The following is a 19923-nucleotide window of genomic DNA, read 5'->3' on the forward strand; positions in this document are numbered from 1 at the left end:
TCACCTGGATCTGGTGACTCTGGTCCTCAGTTTGGACTCACCTGTTCCTGGTGTCTCTCTTCCCCACTTTGACCTAACTCAGAACTGCTGAATCTTGCCCCACCTAGGCCGCACCCAGACCAGGTGATTCTTGTCCACAGCTATGCCTCAATTCGACTTGATGAATCTGGTCCTCACGTGGGCCTCACATCACCTGGGTCTCATCTGGATAGACTTGCTCTGGTTCCCACAAGGGGCTCACCTGATACTGGTGACTGTGGTCTCATTCTATGCCTCCCCAGGACCTAGAGGTTCTGTTCCTGATCTGGGCCTGCATGGCCCTAGTGACTCTGGTCCTCACCCAGGCATCATTGGGACCAGGAAACTCTATTCCACACCTGGGCCTCACTTTGAACAGGGACCTCTGGTCCAATTCGGGGCCACAAACTAAACTGGTTACTCTGGTTCCCCTCTGGGCCTCACCCTTACCTGGTGACTCTGGTCACCCCTTGGGCTTCACTTGGGCCTGGTGAATCTGGTCCTTAGCTGGTCCGCACCTGGATCTGGTCGCCAGCTGGGCTTCACCTGGACTTGGTGAATCCTGTTGCCACTTCCGCCTCACCTGAACCTTGTGACTGTGGTCCCACCTGGACCTCACCTGGATCTGGTGGCTCTGGTTCCCATATGGGGCTCTCCTGGACCTGGTTCCTGTGGTCTCTATCTGGCCTCACCTGGAACACAATGACTCAGATCCATATTTGGGACTCTCTTGGACCTGTTGACTCTGGTCCTTACCTGGGCATCATTGGGACCTTGATACTCTCATATACCTGGGCCTCACCTGGACCTGGTGACTGTGGTCCCACCTGGGCCTCACCTGGATGAGGTGACTGGTTCCCACAGGGACCTCATCGGGACCTGGTGACTCAGGTCTTCATATGGACATCATGGGACCTGGTTTCTCAGTTCCACATTGGGGCCTCACCTGGAGTTAGTGATTCTCGTCCCCTGGGCCTACCCTGACGTGGTGACTCTGGTCCCCACGTGGATATCACCAGAACCGGTTGACTCTGGTCCCCCACCGGGACTCACCCGGAGCTGGGGACACTGGTCCTCAACTGGGCCTCAACAGGACCTGGTGAATCTACTCCTCAATTAGGCCTCGTCTGGACCTTGTGACTCTTTCCCACCTGGCATCAATGGGACATGGTTACTCTGTTCCCCACCTGGGCCTCATATCCCCATGATAACTTTGCTCCGCACTTTGGCCTCAACTGGTCCTGATGACTCTGTTCCCCCCACCTAGGCCTCAGTCAGGACCTGGTGACTGTGGTGCCCACCTGGGTCCCACCTGTACCTGGTGATTCTCGTTCCCACATGAACCACACCTGGACCTGGTGACTGTGGTGTTCTTGTAGACTCACATTTACTTGGTGACTCCTGTCCCCACTAGGGCCTCACCTGGATCTGGTGACTCTAGCCTGCAGGTTGACCTCACCTGGACCTGTGAGTAGGGTTTGCCACCAGGGCCTCACCCATACCTGGCGGCTCAGGTCCCCACGTTGGCCTCTTGGACCTGGTGATTCTGGACCTTACCTGGTACTCTACCAGTCCTGGGGTCTCTGGTCACCACCTGGGCCTCACCTGGACCTGGTGAATCTGGTCCCTATCTGGGCCTCACCCAGTCCTGGTGACTTTGTTCCTCACCTGGACCTGATTGCTGTGGACTCTTTCTTGGCCTCACCTGGAACTGGTGACTCTGATTCTATCTGCGCGTCACCCAGACCTGGTGACTCTGTCCTCACCTGCGCATCATTGGTACCTGGTGACTCTGTTCCACACCTGTGCCTCACTTAGACATGATGACTCTGGAACCTCTTGGGCCTCACCCTGACCTGGAGACTCTGGTCTCCATCTGGATGTTACCTTGACCAGGTGATACTGGTACCCCTCTAGTCCTCAACCAGATCTGGTGACTCTGGTCCTGAACTGGGCCTCACCTGGACCTAGTGAATATGCTCCATCTGGGCCTCATTTGCACCTGGTGACTCTGGTCCCTACCTGGGCATCATCGGGACATGGTTCCACAGCATGTCCTGCAGGTTGGCCTCACCTGGACCTGGTAAGTCTGGTCCCTACGTGGGCATCATCGGGACATGGTTCCTCTGCATGGCCTGCACGTTGGCCTCACCTGGACCTGGTGAGTGGGATTTCCACCTGGGCCTCACCCATACCTGGAGACAAAAGTCCCCACGTGGGCCTCACTTGGACCTGGTGAATCTGGTCCTTACCTGGTCTTCACCTGGAACTGGTAACTCTGGTCACCACCTGGGAATCACCTGGACCTGGTGAATCTGGTCCCCATCTGGGCCTCACCCAGTCTTGGTGACTTTGTTCCCCACCTGGACCTGATTGCTGTGGACTCCTTCTTGGCCTCACCTGGAACTGCTGACTCTGATCCTAACTGGACCTCACCCAGATCTGTTGATTCTGGTCCTCACCTGTGGACCAATACGATCTGGATACTCTGTTCCACACCTGAGCCTCACCTGGACATGATGACTCTGGATCCCCTCTGGGCCTCACCCTGACATGGTGACTCTGGTCCCCATCTGGATGTCACCTAGACCAGGTGAATCTGGTACCTCTCTAGGACTCAACTTGACCTGGTGACTCTAGTCCTCATCTGGGCCTCACTGGGACATAGTGAACATACTACCCACTGCACATCATCTGGACCTGTTGACTCTGGTTTTACCAGGCCAACATCAGGACATCGTTACTCTATTCCCTACTGGGACTGAACTGATACTGGTAACTCAGGTCCTGACTTTGGCCTCTTCTGTACAAGGTGACTCTGGCTCCTCCTGGGCCTCACCTGTAACTGGTGACTCTGATCCTAAGCATGGCCTCACGAGACCTGGTGACTGTGGTTCCCATGGGACCTCACCTGGACCTCATGTCTCTGGTCCAACCTGGGCCTCACCCTGACATGGTGACTCTGGTCCCCATCTGGATGTCACCTAGACCAGGTGAATCTGGTACCCCTCTAGGCCTCAACTTGACCTGGTGACTCTAGTCCTCATCTGGGCCTCACTGGGACATAGTGAACATACTACCCACTGCGCATCATCTGGACCTGTTGACTCTGGTTTTACCAGGCCAACATCAGGACATGGTTACTCTATTCCCTACTGGGACTGAACTGATCCTAGTAACTCTGGTCCTGACTTTGGCCTCTTCTGTACAAGGTGACTCTGGCTCCTCCTGGGCCTCACCTGTAACTGGTGACTCTGATCCTAAGCATGGCCTCACGAGACCTGGTGACTGTGGTTCCCATGGGACCTCACCTGGACCTCATGTCTCTGGTCCAACCTGGGCCTCACCAGTACATGGTGTATCTGGTACCCACCTGGGTAGCATCAGGATATGGTTACCCTGTTCACTATCAGTGACCCAGCCGGACCTATTAACACTGGTCTTCACCTGGGCCACACCTGGACATGGTGACACTCGTTCCCACCTGGGTCTCACCTGGACATGGTGCGTCGGATCCCCACATGGTCCTCACCTGTAAGTGGTGATTCTTGTTCCCACATGGATTCATGTGGACCTGTTGGATGCAGTGTTTCTAGCTTCTCATGTACCTCGTGACTCTGATCCCCACCAGGGCCTCACCGTGTACTGGTGAGGGTGGTTTCACCTGCACCTCACCTGGACCTGGTGATTCTGGTCTGCACCTGAGACTACCAGGGATCTGGTGACTGTGGTCCCCACCTGGGCTTCACCTGGATTTGGGGACTCCGGTCCCCATCTGGGCCTCACCTGGCCCTGTTGACCATGGTCCTCAACTGGGCAAAATTGGGACCCGGTGACAGTGTTCCACAACTGGACCTCACCTGGACCAGGTCACTCTGGTCCTCCTCTGGGACTCAGGTGCCCTAGTGACTGAAAACCCCACTTTAGCCTGACTTGGACCTGCTGACCCTGGTTGCCACCTGCTTCTGACCTCGAACTGTTGACTCTGGTTCTTTCAAGGGCCTCCACTGTACCTGGTGATTCTGGTCCCCACCTGGGCCAAACCAGGACTTGGTGACACTTGTCTCCACCGGGGACTCACCTGGACCTTCTTACTGTGTTCCATAACTGGTCCTCAATTAGACCTGTTGACTATGGTCCCAAAGCCGGCCTCACATGGACCTGTTGCCTCTGATCCCCTCCGGGGCTACACGTGTACCTGGTAACTCTGGTCCTCATCTGGGCCTCATCTGGACCTAGCTACTCCGGTCCCCACCTGGGATTCACCTGGATCTGGTGACTCTGGTCCCCACCTGGACTTCACCTGGATCTGGGGACTCTGGTCCACACCTGGACCTGACCTGCATCTGGTGACTCTGGTCCTCAGTTTGGCCTCACCTGGACCTAGTGTCTCTCGTCCCCACTTTGACCTAACTCAGAACTGCTGAATCTTGCCCCACCTAGGCCGCACCCAGACTTGGTGACTCTTGTCCCCAGCTATGCCTCAATTCGACCTGATGAATCTGGTCCTCATGTGGGCCTCACATGGACCTGGGACTCAGCTGGATAGAGTTGCTCTGGTTCCCACAATGGGCTCACCTTATACTGCTGACTGTGGTCTTATACTATGCCTCACCAGGACCTAGTGATTCTGTTCCCCATCTGGGCTTGCATGGCCCTAGTGACTATGGTCCTCACCCAGGCATCATTGGGACCTGGATACTCTATTCCACACCTGGGCCTCACTTTGACCAGGGACCTCTGGTCCCATTCTGGGCCTCAAACTAAACTGGTTACTCTGGTTCCCCCTCTGGGCGTCACCATTACCTGGTGACTCTGGTCACCCCTTGGGCTTCACTTGGGCCGCGTGAATCTGGTCCTTAGCTGGTCCGCACCTGGATCTGGTGACTGGTTGCCACCTGGGCCTCAGCTGGACATGGTGAATCCTGTTGCCACCTGTGCCTCACCTGGACCTTGTGACTGTGGTCCCACCTGGAACTCACCTGGACCTGGTGGCTCTGGGTCCCATATGGGGCTCTCCTGGACCTGGTTTCCGTGGTATCCATTTGGACTCACCTGGAACAAAATGACTCTGATCCATATTTGGGCCTCTCCTGGGCCTGTTGACTCTGGTCCTAACCTGGGGATCATTGGCAACTGGATACTCTCTTATATACGTGGGCCTCACCTGGACCTGGTGACTGTGGTCCCACCTGGGCCTCACCTGGACGAGTTGACTGATTCCAACAGGAACCTCACCAGGACCTGGTGATTCAGTTCCTCATATGGGCATCATGGGACCTGGTTTCAGTTCCACATCGGGGCCTCACCTGGAACTAGTGATTCTCATCCCCTTCTGGGCCTCACCCTGACGTGGTGACTCTGGTCCCCATCTGGATATGCCCAGAACCGGGTGACTCTGGTCCCCCTCTGGGACTCACCCGGAGCTGGGGACACTGGTACTCAGCCGGGCCTCAACAGGACCTGGTGAATCTACTCCTCACTTAGGTTTCGTCTGGACTTTGTGACTCTTTTCCCACCTGGCATCAATGGGACATGGTTACTCTGTTCCCCACCTGGGCCTCACCTGGACATGATAACTTTGCTCCACACTTTGGCTTCTAATGTTCCTCATGACTCTGGTCCCCCCACCTAGGCCTCAATCTGGACCTGGTGACTGTGGTCCCCACCTGGGTCTCACCTGGACTTGGTGACTCTCGTTCACACATGAACCACACCAGGACCTGGTGCCTGTGGTGTTCTTGTAGACTCACATTTACCTGGTGACTCCGGTCCCCACCAGGGCCTCACCTGGATCTGGTGACTCTGGCATGCAGGTTGGCCTCACCTGGACCTTGTGAGTGGGGTGGCCACCTGGGAGTCACCCATACCTGGTGACTCAGGTCCCCCCGTGGGCCTTTTGGACCTGTAAATCTGGTCCTTACCTTGTCCTCTCCCAGACCCGGGTACTCTTGTCAACACCTGGGTCTCACCTGGACCTAGTGAATCTGGTCCCCATCTGGGCCTCACTCAGTCCTGGGGACTTTGTTACCCACCTGGACCTACTTGCTGTGGACACTTTCTTTGCCTCACCTAGATCTGGTGACTCTGATCCTATCTGCGCATCACCCATATCTGGTGACTCTGGTCCTCACCTGGGCATCATAGGTACCTGGTGACTCTGTTCCACACCTGAGCCTCACCTGGACATGATGACTGTGGATCCTCTCTGGGCCTCACCCTGACCTGGTGACTCTTGTCCCCATGTGGATGTCACCTGGACCAGGTGATTCTGGTACCCCTCTAGGCCTCAACCAGATCTGGTGACTCTGGTCCCACTTGGCCCTCACCAGGACCTGGTGTCTCTGGTACCCACCTGATTAGCATCAGGATATGGTACTCTGTTAACTAACAGTGACCCATCGGGAACTATTAACTCTGGTCTTCACCTGGGCCACACCTGGACATGGTGACACATGTTTCCACCTGGGACTCACCTGGACATGGGGAGTCGGATCCCCACCTGGTCCTCACCTGTAACTGGTGATTCTCGTTCCCACGTGGACATAATGTGGACCTGGTGGCTGCAGTGTTTCTAGCTTCTCATGTACCTCGTGTCTCTGGTCCCCACCAGGGCCTCACCGGGACCTGGTCAGTGTGGTTTCCACCTGCACCTCACCTGGATCTGGTGATTCTGATCTGCACCTGAGACTACCCCGGATCTGGTGACTGTGGTCCCCACCTGGGCTTCACCTGGATTTGGGGACTCCGGTGTCCATCTGGGCTTTACCTGGTCATGTAGACCATGGTCCTCAACTGGGCAAAATTGGAACCCGGGGATTGTATTCCACAAGTGGACCTCACCTGGACCAGGTGACTCTGGTCCCCCTCTGGGTGTCACCGTGCCCTAGTGACTGTGAACCACACTGTGGCCTGACTTGGACCTGCTGACCCTGGTTGCCACCTGCGCCTGACCTCGAACTGTTGAATCTGGTTCCTTCAAGGGCCTCCCCTGGACCTGGTGAGTCTGGTCCCCAACTAGGCCTCACCTGGACGTGGTGACTCTTGTCACCACCGGGGACTCACCTGGACCTGGTTACTGTGTTCCACACCTTGTCCTCAAGTATATCTGTTGACCATGGTCCCCAAGCCGGCCTCACATGGACCTGTTGCCTCTGATCCTCACCAGGGCCTCACGTGTACCTGGTAACTCTGGTCCTCACCTGGGCCTCATCTGGACTTAGTGACTCTGGTCCCCACCTGGGCTTCACCTGGATCTGGTAACTCTGGTCCCCACCTGGACTTCACCTGGATCTGGTGACTCTGGTCCCCACCTGGACCTCTCCTCGACCTGGTGACTCTCTTTCCAACATGGATCTCACCTGGATCTGGTGACTCTCTTTCCAACATGGACATCACCTGGATCTGGTGACTCTGGTCCTCAGTTTGGCCACACCTGAACCTGGTGTCTCTCGTCCCCACATTGACCTAACGCAGAACTGCTGAATCTTGCCCCACCTATGCCGCACCTAGACCTGGTGACTCTTGACCCCAGATATGCCTCAATTCGACCTCATGAATCTGGTTCTCACGTGGGCCTCACATGGACCTGGGAGTCAGCTGGATAGAGTGGCTCTGGTTCCCACAAGGGGCTCACCTGATACTGCTGACTGTGGTCTTATTCTATGCCTCACCAGGACCTAGTGATTCTGTTCCCCATCTGGGCCTGCATGGCCCTAGTGACTCTGGTCCTCACTCAGGCATCATGGGACCTGGATACTCTATTCCACGCCTGGGCCTCACTCTGACCAGGGACCTCTGTTCCCATTCTGGGCCTGAAACTGAACTGGTTACTCTTGTTCCCCCTCTGGGTCTCACCCTTATTGGTGACTCTGGTCAACCCTTGGGCTTCACTTGGGCGTGGTGAATCTGGTCCTTACCTGGTCCTCTCCCAGACCCGGGGACTCTGGTCAACACCTGGGCCTCACCTGGACATGATGACTCTGGATCCCCTCTGGGCCTCACCCTGACCTGGTGACTCTGGTCCCCATCTAGATGTCACCTGGACCAGGTGATTCTGGTACCCCTCTAGGCCTCAACAAGATCTTGTGACTCTGGTCCTCAACTGGGCCTCACCTGGACCTAGTGAATATACTCCATCTGGGCCTCATTTGGACCTGGTGACTCTGGTCCCTACCTGGGCATCATCGGGACATGGTTCCACAGCATGGCCTGCAGGTTGGCCTCACCTGGACATGGTAAGCCCTGTCCCTACCTGGGCATCATCGGGACATGGTTCCTATGCATGGCCTGCAGGTGGCCTCACCTGGACCTGTTGAGTGGGGTTGCCACCTCGGCCTCACCCATACCTGGTGACACAGGTTCCCACGTGGGCCTCACTTGGACCTTGTGAATCTGGTCCTTACCTGGTGCTCACCCAGAACTGGTAACTCTGGTCACCACCTGGTAATCACCTGGACCTGGTGAATCTGGTCCCCATCTGGGCCTCACCCAGTCCTGGTGACTTTGTTCGCCACCTGGACCTGATTGCTGTGGACTCCTTCTTGGCCTCACCTAGAACTGGTGACTCTGATCCTAACTGGGCCTCACCCAGATCTGGTGATTCTGGTCCTAACCTGTGGACCATTATGACCTGGATACTCTGTTCCACACCTTACCTCACCTGGACATGATGACTCTGCATCCCCTCTGGGCCACAGCCTGACATGGTGACTCTGGTCCCCATCTGGATGTCACCTAGATCAGGTGAATCTTGTACCCCTCTAGGCCTAAACTAGCCCGCGGTCATCTGGTCCTCAACTGGGCCACACCGGGACCTAGTGAATATGCTCCCCACCTGCGCTCATCTGGACGTGGTGACTCGGGTTCTACTTGGGCATCATCGGGACATGGTTACTCTATTCCCCACTGAGACTGACCTGATCCTGGTAACTCTGGTCCTGACTTTGGCCTCTTCTGTACCAGGTGACTCTGGCTCCACCTGGGCCTCACCTGTAACTGGTGACTCTGATCATAAGCATGGCCTCACCTGACCTGGTGACTGTGGGTCCCATCGGGACCTCAACTGGACCTCATGACTCTGGTCCAACCTGGGCCTCATCAGGACCTGGTGTCTCTGGTACCCACCTGGGTAGCATCAGTATATGGTTACACTGTTCTCTAACAGTGACCCACCCGGACCTATTAACTCTGGTCTTCACCTGGGCCACACCTGGACAAGGTGACACTGGTGCCCACTTGGGTCTCACCTGGACATGGTGAATCGGATCCCCGCCTGGTCCTCACCTGTAACTGGTGATTCTCATTCCCACATGGACATCATGTGGACCTGGTCGCTGCAGTGTTTCTAGCTTCTCATGTACCTCTTGACTCTGGTCCCCACCAGGGCCTCACCGGGACCTGGTGAGTGTGTTTGCCACCTGCACCTCACCTGGACCTGGTGATTCTGGTCTGCACCTGAGACGACTGTGGATCTGGTGACTGTGGTCCCCACCTGGGCTTCACCTGGATTTGGGGACTCCGGTCCCCATCTGGGCCTCGCCTGGCCCTGTTCACCATGGTCCTCAACTGGGCAAAATTGGGACCCGGTCATTGTGTTCCACAACTGGACCTCACCTGGACCATGTGACTCTGGTCCCCTCTGGATCTCACGGGCACCTAGTGATTGTGAACCCCACTTAGTCCTGACTTGGACCTGCTGACCCTGGTTGCCACCTGCGCCTGACCTCGAACTGTTGACTCTAGTTCTTTCAAGGGCCTCCCCTGGACATGGTGATCCTGGTGCCCTCATGGGCCTCACCGGGACCTGGTTACTCTTGTCACCACAGGGAACTCACGTGGACCTGGTTACTGTGTTCCACACCTGGGCCTCAATAGACCTGTTGACCATGGTCCCCGCCGGCCTCACATGTACCTGTTGCCTCTGATCCCCACCGGGGCCTCACGTGTAACTGGTAACACTGGTCCTCACCTGGGTATCATCTGGACCTCGTGACTCTGGTCCCCACCTGGGCTTCACCTGGATCTATTGACTCTGGTCCCCACCTGGGCCTCTCCTGGACCTGGTGACTCTCTTTCCAACATGGACGTCACCTAGATCTGGTGACTCTGGTCCCCACCTGGACCTCTCCTGGATCTGGTGACTCTGGTCCTCAGTTTGGCCTCACCTGGACCTGGTGTCTCTCGTCCCCACATTGACCTAACTCAGAACTGCTGAATCTTGCCCCACCTAGGCCGCACCCAGACCTGGTGACTCTTGTCCCCAGCTATGTCTCAATTCGACATGATGAATCTGGTCCTCACGTGTGCCTCTCATGTACCTGGGCCTCACATGGACCTGGTGACTGTGGTCCCACCTGGGCCTCACCTGGACGAGGTGACTGGTACCTCACCTGGACCTAGTGGTTCAGGTCCTCATATGGGCATCATGGGACCTGGTTTCTCAGTTCCATATCCGGGCCTCACCTGGACCTGGTAACTCTGGTCCCTACATGGGCAACATCAGGACACGGTTCCTCAGCAGGTCCCAAAGGTTGGCCTCACCTGGACCTGGTAAGTCTGGTCCCTACGTGGGCATCATTGGGACCTGGTTTCTCTGCATGGCCTGCACGTTGGCCTCACCTGGACCTGGTGATTGGGATTTCCACCTGGGCCTCACCCATACCTGGAGACACAAGTCCCCACGTAGGCCTCACTTGGACCTGGTGAATCTGGTCCTTACCTGGTCCTCACCTGGAACTGGTAACTCTGGTCACCACCTGGAAATCACCTGGACCTGGTGAATCTGGTCCAAATCTGGGCCTCACCCAGTCTTGGTGAGTTTGTTCCCAACCTGGACCTGATTGCTGGCCAACTCCTTCTTGGCCTCACCTGGAACTGGTGACTCTGATCCTAACTGGACCTCACCCAGATCTGCTGACTCTGGTACTCTCCTGTGGACCTTTATGACCTGGATACTCTGTTCCACACCTGAGCCTCACCTGGACTTGATGACTCTGGATCCCCTCTGGGCCTCACCCTGACATGGTGACTCTGGTCCCCATCTGGATGTCAACTAGACCAGGTGAATCTGGTACCCTTCTAGGCCTCAACTTGACCTGGTGACTCTAGTCCTCATCTGGGCCTCACTGGGACATAGTGAACATACTCCCCACCTGCGCCTCATCTGGAACTGGTGACTCTGGTTTTACCAGGGCATCATCAGGAAATGGTTACTCTATTCACCACTGGGACTGACCTGATCCTGGTAACTCATGTCCTGACTTTGGCGTCTTCTGTACCAGGTGACTCGGGCTCCTCCTGGGACTTACCTGTAACTGGTGACTCTGATCCTAAGCATGGCCTCACCTGACCTGGTGACTGTGGTTCCCATGGGACCTCACCTGGACCTCATGTCTCTGGTCCCACCTGGGCCTCACCAGTACCTGGTTTATCTGGTATCCACCGGGGTAGTATCAGGATTTGGTTACACTGTTCAGAAACAGTGACCCAGCCGGACCTATTAACTCTGGTCTTCACCTGGGCCACACCTGGACATGGTGACACTCGTTCCCACCTGGGTCTCACCTGGACATGGTGAGTCGGATCCCCACCAGGTCCTCACGTGTAACTGGTGATTCTCGTTCCCACGTGGACATCACGTGGAACTGGTGGCTGCATTGTTTCTAGCTTCTCATGTACCTCGTGAATCAGGTCCCCACCAGGGCCTCACCGGGATCTGGTGAGTGTGGTTGCCACCTGCAACTCACCTGGACCTGGTAAATCTGGTCTGCACATGAGACTACCCTGGATCTGTTGACTGTGGTCCCAACCTGGTCTTCACCTGGATTTGGGGACTCCAATCCGCATCTGGGCCTCACCTGGTCCTGTTGACCATGGTCCTCAACTGGGCAAAATTGGGACCCAGTGACTGTGTTCCACAAGTGGACCTCACCTGGACCAGGTGACTCTGGTCCCCCTCTGGGTCTCACCGTGCCCTAGTGACTGTGAACCCCACTTTGGCCTGACTTGGACCTGCTGACCCTGGTTGCCACCTGCGCCTGACCTCGAACTGTTGACTCTGGTTCTTTCAAGGGCCTCCCCTGGACCTGGTGATCCTAGTCCCCACCTGGGCCTCACCTGGACGTGGTTCCTCTTGTCACCACCGGGGACTCACCTGGACCTGCTTACTGTGTTCCACACCTGGGCCTCAAGTAGACCTGTTGACCATGGTCCCCAGGCCGGCCTCACATGGACCTGTTGCCACTGCTCCCCACCGGGGCCTCCCTTGTAACTGGTAATCTGGTCCCCACCTTGACCTCATCTGGACCTAGTGACTCTGGTCCCCACCTGGGCTTCACCTGGATCTGGTGACTCTGGTCCCCACCTGGACCTTTCCTGGACCTGGTGACTCTCTTTGAACATGGACCTCACCTGGATTTGGTGACTCTGGTCCCCACCTGGACCTCACCTGCATCTTGTGACTCTGGCCTGCTGTTTGGCCTCACCTGGACCTGGGGAGTGTGGTTGCCACCTGGGCCTCACACATAGCTGGTGACTCAGGACCCCACGTGGGCCTCATTTGGACCTGTTGAATCTGGTCCTTAGCTGGTCCTCTCCCAGCCCCGAGGACTCTGGTCACCACCTGGGAATATCCTGGACCTGGTGAATCTGGTCCAAATCTGGGCCTCACCAAGTCCTGGTGAATTTCTTCACCTCCTGGACCTGATTGCTGTGGACTCCTTCTTGGCGTCACCTGGAACTGGTGACTCTGATCCTATCTGCGTGTCACCCAGATCTGGTGACTCTGGTCCTCACCTGGGCATCATTGGTACCTGGAGATTCTGTTCCACACCTGAGCCTCACCTGGACCCGATGACTCTGGAACCTCTCTGGGCCTCACCCTGACCTGGTGACTCTGGTCCCCATCTGTATATCACATCGATCAGGTGATCCTGGTACCCTTCTAAGCCGAACCAGATATGTGAAACTGGTCCTCAACTGGGCCTCACCTGGACCAGGTGACTCTGGTCCCCCTCTGGGTCTCACCGTGCCTAGTGACTGTGAACCCCACTTTGGCCTGACTTGGACCTGCTGACCCTGGTTGCCACCTGCGCCTAACCTCGAACTGTTAACTAGGTTCTTTCAAGGGCCTCCGCTGTACCTGGTGATCCTGGTCCCCACCTGGGCCTCACGTGTACCTGGTAACTCCTGTCCTCACCTGGGCCTCATCTGGTCCTAGAGACTCTGGTCTCCACCTGGGCTTCACCTGGATCTGGTGACTCAGGTCCCCACCTGGACTTACCTGGATCCGTTGACTCTGGTCCCCACCTGACCTCTCACTAGAACTGGTGACTCTGGTCCCCAACTGGATGTCACGTGGACCAGGTGATTCTGGTACCCCTCTAGGACTTAACCAGATCTGGTGACTGTGATTGTCAACTGGGCCTCACCTGGACCTAGTGAATATGCTCCATCTGGGCCTCATTTGGACCTAGTGACTCTGAGCCCTACCTGGGCATCATCCCGATATGGTTCCACTTCTTGGCCTGCAGGTTGGCCTTACCTGGACCTGGTATCTCTGGTCCCTACCTGGGCATCATCGGGACATTGTTCCTCTGCATGGCCGCAGGTTGGCCTCAGCTGGACATGGTGAGTGGGGTGGCCAACTTGGCCTCACCCATACCTGGTGACTCTGGTTCCCACGTGGGCCTCTTGGACCTGGTGAATCTGGTCCTTACAGGGTCCTCTCCCAGAACGGGGAATCAGGTCCCCACCTGGGCCTCACATGGACCTGGTGTATCAGGTACCCCTCTAGGCCTCACCCAGTCCTGGTGACTTTGTTCCCCCCTGGACCTGATTGCTGTGGACACCTTCTTGGCCTCACCTGGAACTGGTGACTCTGAACATCGCTGGGCCTCACACAGATCTGGTAACTCTGGTCCTCACCTGTGGATCATTATGACCTGGATACTCTGTTCCACAACTGAGCCTCACCTGGACATGTTGAGTCTGGATCCCCTCTGTGCCTCAACCTGACATGGTGACTCTGGTCCCCTTCTGGGCCTCACCCAGTCCTGGTGAATTTCTTCCCCATCTGGACCTGATTGCTGTGGATTACTTCTTTGCTTCACCTGGAACTGGTGACTCTGCTCCTACCTGGGCCTCACCCAGTTCTGTTGACTCTGGTCCTCACCTGTGGACCATTATGACCTGAATACTCTGTTCCACTCCTGAGCCTCTCTTGGACATGATGACTCTGGATCCCCTCTGGGCCTCACACTGACATGGTGACTCTGGTCCCCCTCTGGGTCTCACCGTGCCCTAATGACTGTGAACCCCACTTTGGCCTGACTTGGACCTGCTGACCCTGGTTGCCACCTGCGCTTGACTTCGACCTGTTGACTCTGGTTCTTCCTTTTTTCTTTTTTTTTTTAAATTTATTTTTTATTATTGGTGTTCTATTTACTAACATACGGAATAACCCCCAGTGCCCGTCACCCATTCACTCCCACCCCCCGCCCTCCTCCTCTTCTACCACCCCTAGTTCGTTTCCCAGAGTTCACAGTCTTTACGGTCTGTCTCCCTTTCTGATATTTCCCACACATTTCTTCCCCCTTCCCTTATATTCCCTTTCACTATTATTTATATTCCCCAAATGAATGAGAACATATAATGTTTGTCTTTCTCCGACTGGCTTACTTCACTCAGCATAATACCCTCCAGTTCCATCCACGATGAAGCAAATGGTGGGTATTTGTCATTTCTAATAGCTGAGTAATATTCCATTGTATACATAAACCACATCTTCTTTATCCATTCATCTTTCGTTGGACACCGAGGCTCCTTCCACAGTTTGGCTATCGTGGCCATTGTTGCTATAAACATCGGGGTGCAGGTGTCCCGGCGTTTCATTGCATTTGTCTCTTTGGGGAAAATCCCCAACAGTGCAATTGCTGGGTCGTAGGGCAGGTATATTTTTAACTGTTTGAGGAACCTCCACACAGTTTTCCAGATTGGCTGCACCAGTTCACATTCCCACCAACAGTGTATGAGGATTCCCTTTTCTCCGCATCCTCTCCAACATTGGTTGTTTCCTGTCTTGGTAATTTTCCCCATTCTCACTGGTGTGAGGTGGTATCTCATTGAGGTTTTGATTTGTATTTCCCTGATGGCAAGTGATGCAGAGCATTTTCTCATGTGCATGTTGGCCATGTCTATGTCTTCCTCTGTGAGATTTCTGTTCATGTCTTTTGCCCATTTCATGATTGGATTGTTTGTTTCTTTGGTGTTGAGTTTGATAAGTTCTTTATAGATCTTGGAAACTAGTCCTTTATCTGATATGTCATTTGCAAATATCTTCTCCCATTCTGTAGGTTGTCTTTGAGTTTTGTTGACTGTATCCTTTGCTGTGCAAAAGCTTCTTATCTTGATGAAGTCCCAATAGTTCATTTTTGCTTTTGTTTCTTTTGCCTTCGTGGATGTATCTTGCAAGAAGTTACTATGGCCGAGTTCAAAAAGGGTGTTGCCTGTGTTCTTCTCTAGGATTTTGATGGAATCTTGTCTCACATTTAGATCTTTCATCCATTTTGAGTTTATCTTTGTGTATGGTGAAAGAGAGTGGTCTAGTTTCATTCTTCTGCATGTGGATGTCCAATTTTCCCAGCACCAATTATTGAAGAGACTGTCTTTCTTCCAATGGATAGTCTTTCCTCCTTTATCGAATATTAGTTGCCCATAAAGTTCAGGGTCCACTCCTGGATTCTCTATTCTGTTTCACTGATCTATGTGTCTGTTTTTGTGCCAGTAGACTCTAGTTCTTTCAAGGGCCTCAACTATACCTGGTGATCCACCTCACCTGTACCCACCTGGGCCTCACCTGGACGTGGTGAATCTGGTCCCCATCTGGGCCTCACCCAGTCCTGATGACTTTGTTCCCCACCTGGACCTGATTGCTGTGGACCCTTTCTTGGCCTCACCTGGAACTGGTGACTCTGATCCTATATGCGAGTCTCCCAGATCTGGTGACTCTGGTCCTGACCTGGGAGTTATTGGTACCTGGTGACTCTGTTCCACACCTGAGCCTCACCAAGACATGACGATTCTGGAACATCTCTGGGTCTCACCCTGACCTGGTGACTCTGGTCCCCATCTGGATGTCACCTGGACCAGGTGATACTGGTACTCCTCTAGGCCTCAACCAGATCTGGTGACTCTGGTACTCAACTGGGCCTCAGCTGGACCTAGTGAATATGCTCCATCTGGGCCTCATTTGGACCTGGTAACTCTGGTCACTACCTCGGCATCATCGGGTCATGGTTCCACTGCATGGCCTGCAGGTTGCACTCACCTGGACCTGGTAAATCTGGTCCCTACCTGGGCATCATCCGGACATGGTTCCTCTGCATGGCCTGCAGGTTGGCCTCACCTGGACCTGGTGAGTGGGGTTGCCACCTAGGCCTCACCCATACCTTGTGACTCAGGTCCCCACGTGGGGCTCTTGGACCTGGTGAATCTGATCCTTTCCTGGTCCTCTCCTAGACCAGGGGACTCTGGTAAATACCTGGGCCTCCCATGGACCTAGTAAATCTGGTCCCCATCTGAGACTCACCCAGTCCTGGTGACTTTGTTCCCCACCTGGACCTGATTGCTGTGTTCCACACCTTGGCCTCCAGTAGACCTGTTTACCATGGTCCCCAAGACGGCTTCACATTGACATGATGACTCTGGAACCACTCTGGGCCTCACCCTGACCTGGTGAATCTGGTCTCCATCTGGATGTCACCTGTACCAGGTGATTCTGGTACCCCTCTGGGCCTCAACCAGATCTGGTGACTCTGGTCCTCAACAGGGCCTCAACGGGACCTAGTGAATATGCTCCATCTGGGCCTCATTTGGACCTGGTGACTTTGGTCCCTCCCTGGGCATCATCAGGACATGGTTAAATGCATGGCCTACAGGTTGGACTCACCAGGACCTGGTAACTCTGGTCCCTACATGGGCATCATCAGGACACGGTTCCTCTGCATGGCCCAAGGGTTGGACTCACCTGGACATGGTGATTGGGGTTTCCACCTGAGCCACCTAGGCCGCACCCAGATCTGGTGACTCTTGTCCCCAGCTATGCCTCCCCTGTACCTGGTGACCCATGCACGCACGTGGGCCTCACTTGGACCTGGTGAATCTGGTCCTTACCTGGTCCACACCTGGAACTGGTAACTCTGGTCACCACCTGGGAATCACCTGGAAATGGTGAATCTGGTCCCCATGTGGGCCTCACCATATCCTGGTGACTTTGTTCCCCACCTGGACCTGATTGCTGTGGACACCTTCTTGGCCTCACCTGGAAGTGGTCAGTGTGATCCTAAATTGGCCTCACCCAGATCTGTTGACTCTGGTCCTCACCTGTGGACCATTATGATCTGGATACTCCGTTCCACACCTGAGCCTCACTTGGACCTGATGACTCTGGATCCCCTCTGGGCCTCACCCTGACATGGTGACTCTGCTCCCCATCTGGATGTCACCTAGACCAGGTGAATCTGGTACCCCTCTAGGCCTCAACTAGACCTGGTGACTCTGGTCCGCAACTGGCCTCACCGGGACCGAGTGAATATGCTCCCCACCTGCGCCTCATCTGGACCTGTTGACTCTGGTTCTACCTGGGCATCATCGGGGCATGGTTACTCTATTCCCCACTGGGACTGACCTGATCCTGGTAACTCTGGTCCTGACTTTGGGCTCTTCTGTACAAGGTGACTCTGGCTCAACATGGGCCTCACCTGTAACTGGTGACTCTGATCCTAAGCATGGCCTCACCTGACCTGGTGACTGTGGTTCCCATGGGACCTCACCTGGACCTCATGTCTCTGGTCCCACCTGGGCCTCACCAGGACATTGTGTATCTGGTACCCACCGGGGTAGCATCAGGATATGGTTACACTGTTCATTAACAGTGACCCAGCCAGACCTATTAACTCTGGTCTTCACCTGGGCCACACCTGGACATGGTGACACTGGTTCCCACCAGGGACTCACCTGGACATGGTGAGTCGGATCCCCACCTGGTCCTCACCTGTAACTGGTGATTTTCATTCCCACATGGACATAATGTGGACCTTGTGGCTGCAGTGTTTCTAGCTTCTCATATACCTCGTGACTCTGGTCCCCACCAGGGCCTCACCGGGAACTGGTGAGTGTGGTTGCCACCTGCACCTCACCTGGACCTGGTGATTCTGGTCTACACCTGAGACTACCCTGGATTTGCTGACTGTGGTCCCCACCTGGGCTTCACCTGGATTTGGGGACTCCGGTCTCCATCTGGGTTTCACCTGGCCCTGTTGACCATGGTCTTCAACTGGGCAAAATTGGGACCCGGTGACTGTGTTCCACAACTGGACCTCACCTGGACCAGATGACTCTGGTCCCCCTCTGGGTCTCACCGTGCCCTTGTGACTGTGAACCCCTCTTTGTCCTGACTTGGACCTGCTGATACTGGTTGCCACCTGCGCCTGACCTCAAACTGTAGACTCTGGTTTTTCAAAGGCCTCCCCTCGACCTGGTGATCCTGGTCCCCACCTGGGTCTCACTTGGACGTGGTGACACTTGTCACCACCGGGGACTCTCCGGGACCTGCTTACTGTGTTCCACACCTGGGCCTCAAGTAGACCTGTTGACCATGGTCCCCAGGACGGCCTCACATGGACCTGTTGCCACTGGTCCCCACCGAGGCCTCACTTGTACCTGGTATCTCTGGACCCCACCTTGAGCTCATCTGGACTTAGTGACTCTGGTCCCCACCTGGACTTCACCTGGATCTGGTGACTCTGGTCCCCACCTGGACCTCTCCTGGACCTGGTGACTCTCTTTCCAACATGGAACTCACCTGGATCTGGTGACTCTGGTCCTCAGTTTGGACTCACCTGTTCCTGGTGTCTCTCTTCCCCACTTTGACCTAACTCAGAACTGCTGAATCTTGCCCCACCTAGGCCGCACCCAGACCAGGTGATTCTTGTCCACAGCTATGCCTCAATTCGACTTGATGAATCTGGTCCTCACGTGGGCCTCACATCACCTGGGTCTCATCTGGATAGACTTGCTCTGGTTCCCACAAGGGGCTCACCTGATACTGGTGACTGTGGTCTCATTCTATGCCTCCCCAGGACCTAGAGGTTCTGTTCCTGATCTGGGCCTGCATGGCCCTAGTGACTCTGGTCCTCACCCAGGCATCATTGGGACCAGGAAACTCTATTCCACACCTGGGCCTCACTTTGAACAGGGACCTCTGGTCCAATTCGGGGCCACAAACTAAACTGGTTACTCTGGTTCCCCTCTGGGCCTCACCCTTACCTGGTGACTCTGGTCACCCCTTGGGCTTCACTTGGGCCTGGTGAATCTGGTCCTTAGCTGGTCCGCACCTGGATCTGGTCGCCAGCTGGGCTTCACCTGGACTTGGTGAATCCTGTTGCCACTTCCGCCTCACCTGAACCTTGTGACTGTGGTCCCACCTGGACCTCACCTGGATCTGGTGGCTCTGGTTCCCATATGGGGCTCTCCTGGACCTGGTTCCTGTGGTCTCTATCTGGCCTCACCTGGAACACAATGACTCAGATCCATATTTGGGACTCTCTTGGACCTGTTGACTCTGGTCCTTACCTGGGCATCATTGGGACCTTGATACTCTCATATACCTGGGCCTCACCTGGACCTGGTGACTGTGGTCCCACCTGGGCCTCACCTGGATGAGGTGACTGGTTCCCACAGGGACCTCATCGGGACCTGGTGACTCAGGTCTTCATATGGACATCATGGGACCTGGTTTCTCAGTTCCACATTGGGGCCTCACCTGGAGTTAGTGATTCTCGTCCCCTGGGCCTACCCTGACGTGGTGACTCTGGTCCCCACGTGGATATCACCAGAACCGGTTGA

This window comes from Canis aureus, chromosome 38 (assembly GCF_053574225.1).
Source record: "Canis aureus isolate CA01 chromosome 38, VMU_Caureus_v.1.0, whole genome shotgun sequence".
In the NCBI taxonomy this organism is placed as follows: Eukaryota; Metazoa; Chordata; class Mammalia; order Carnivora; family Canidae; genus Canis; species Canis aureus.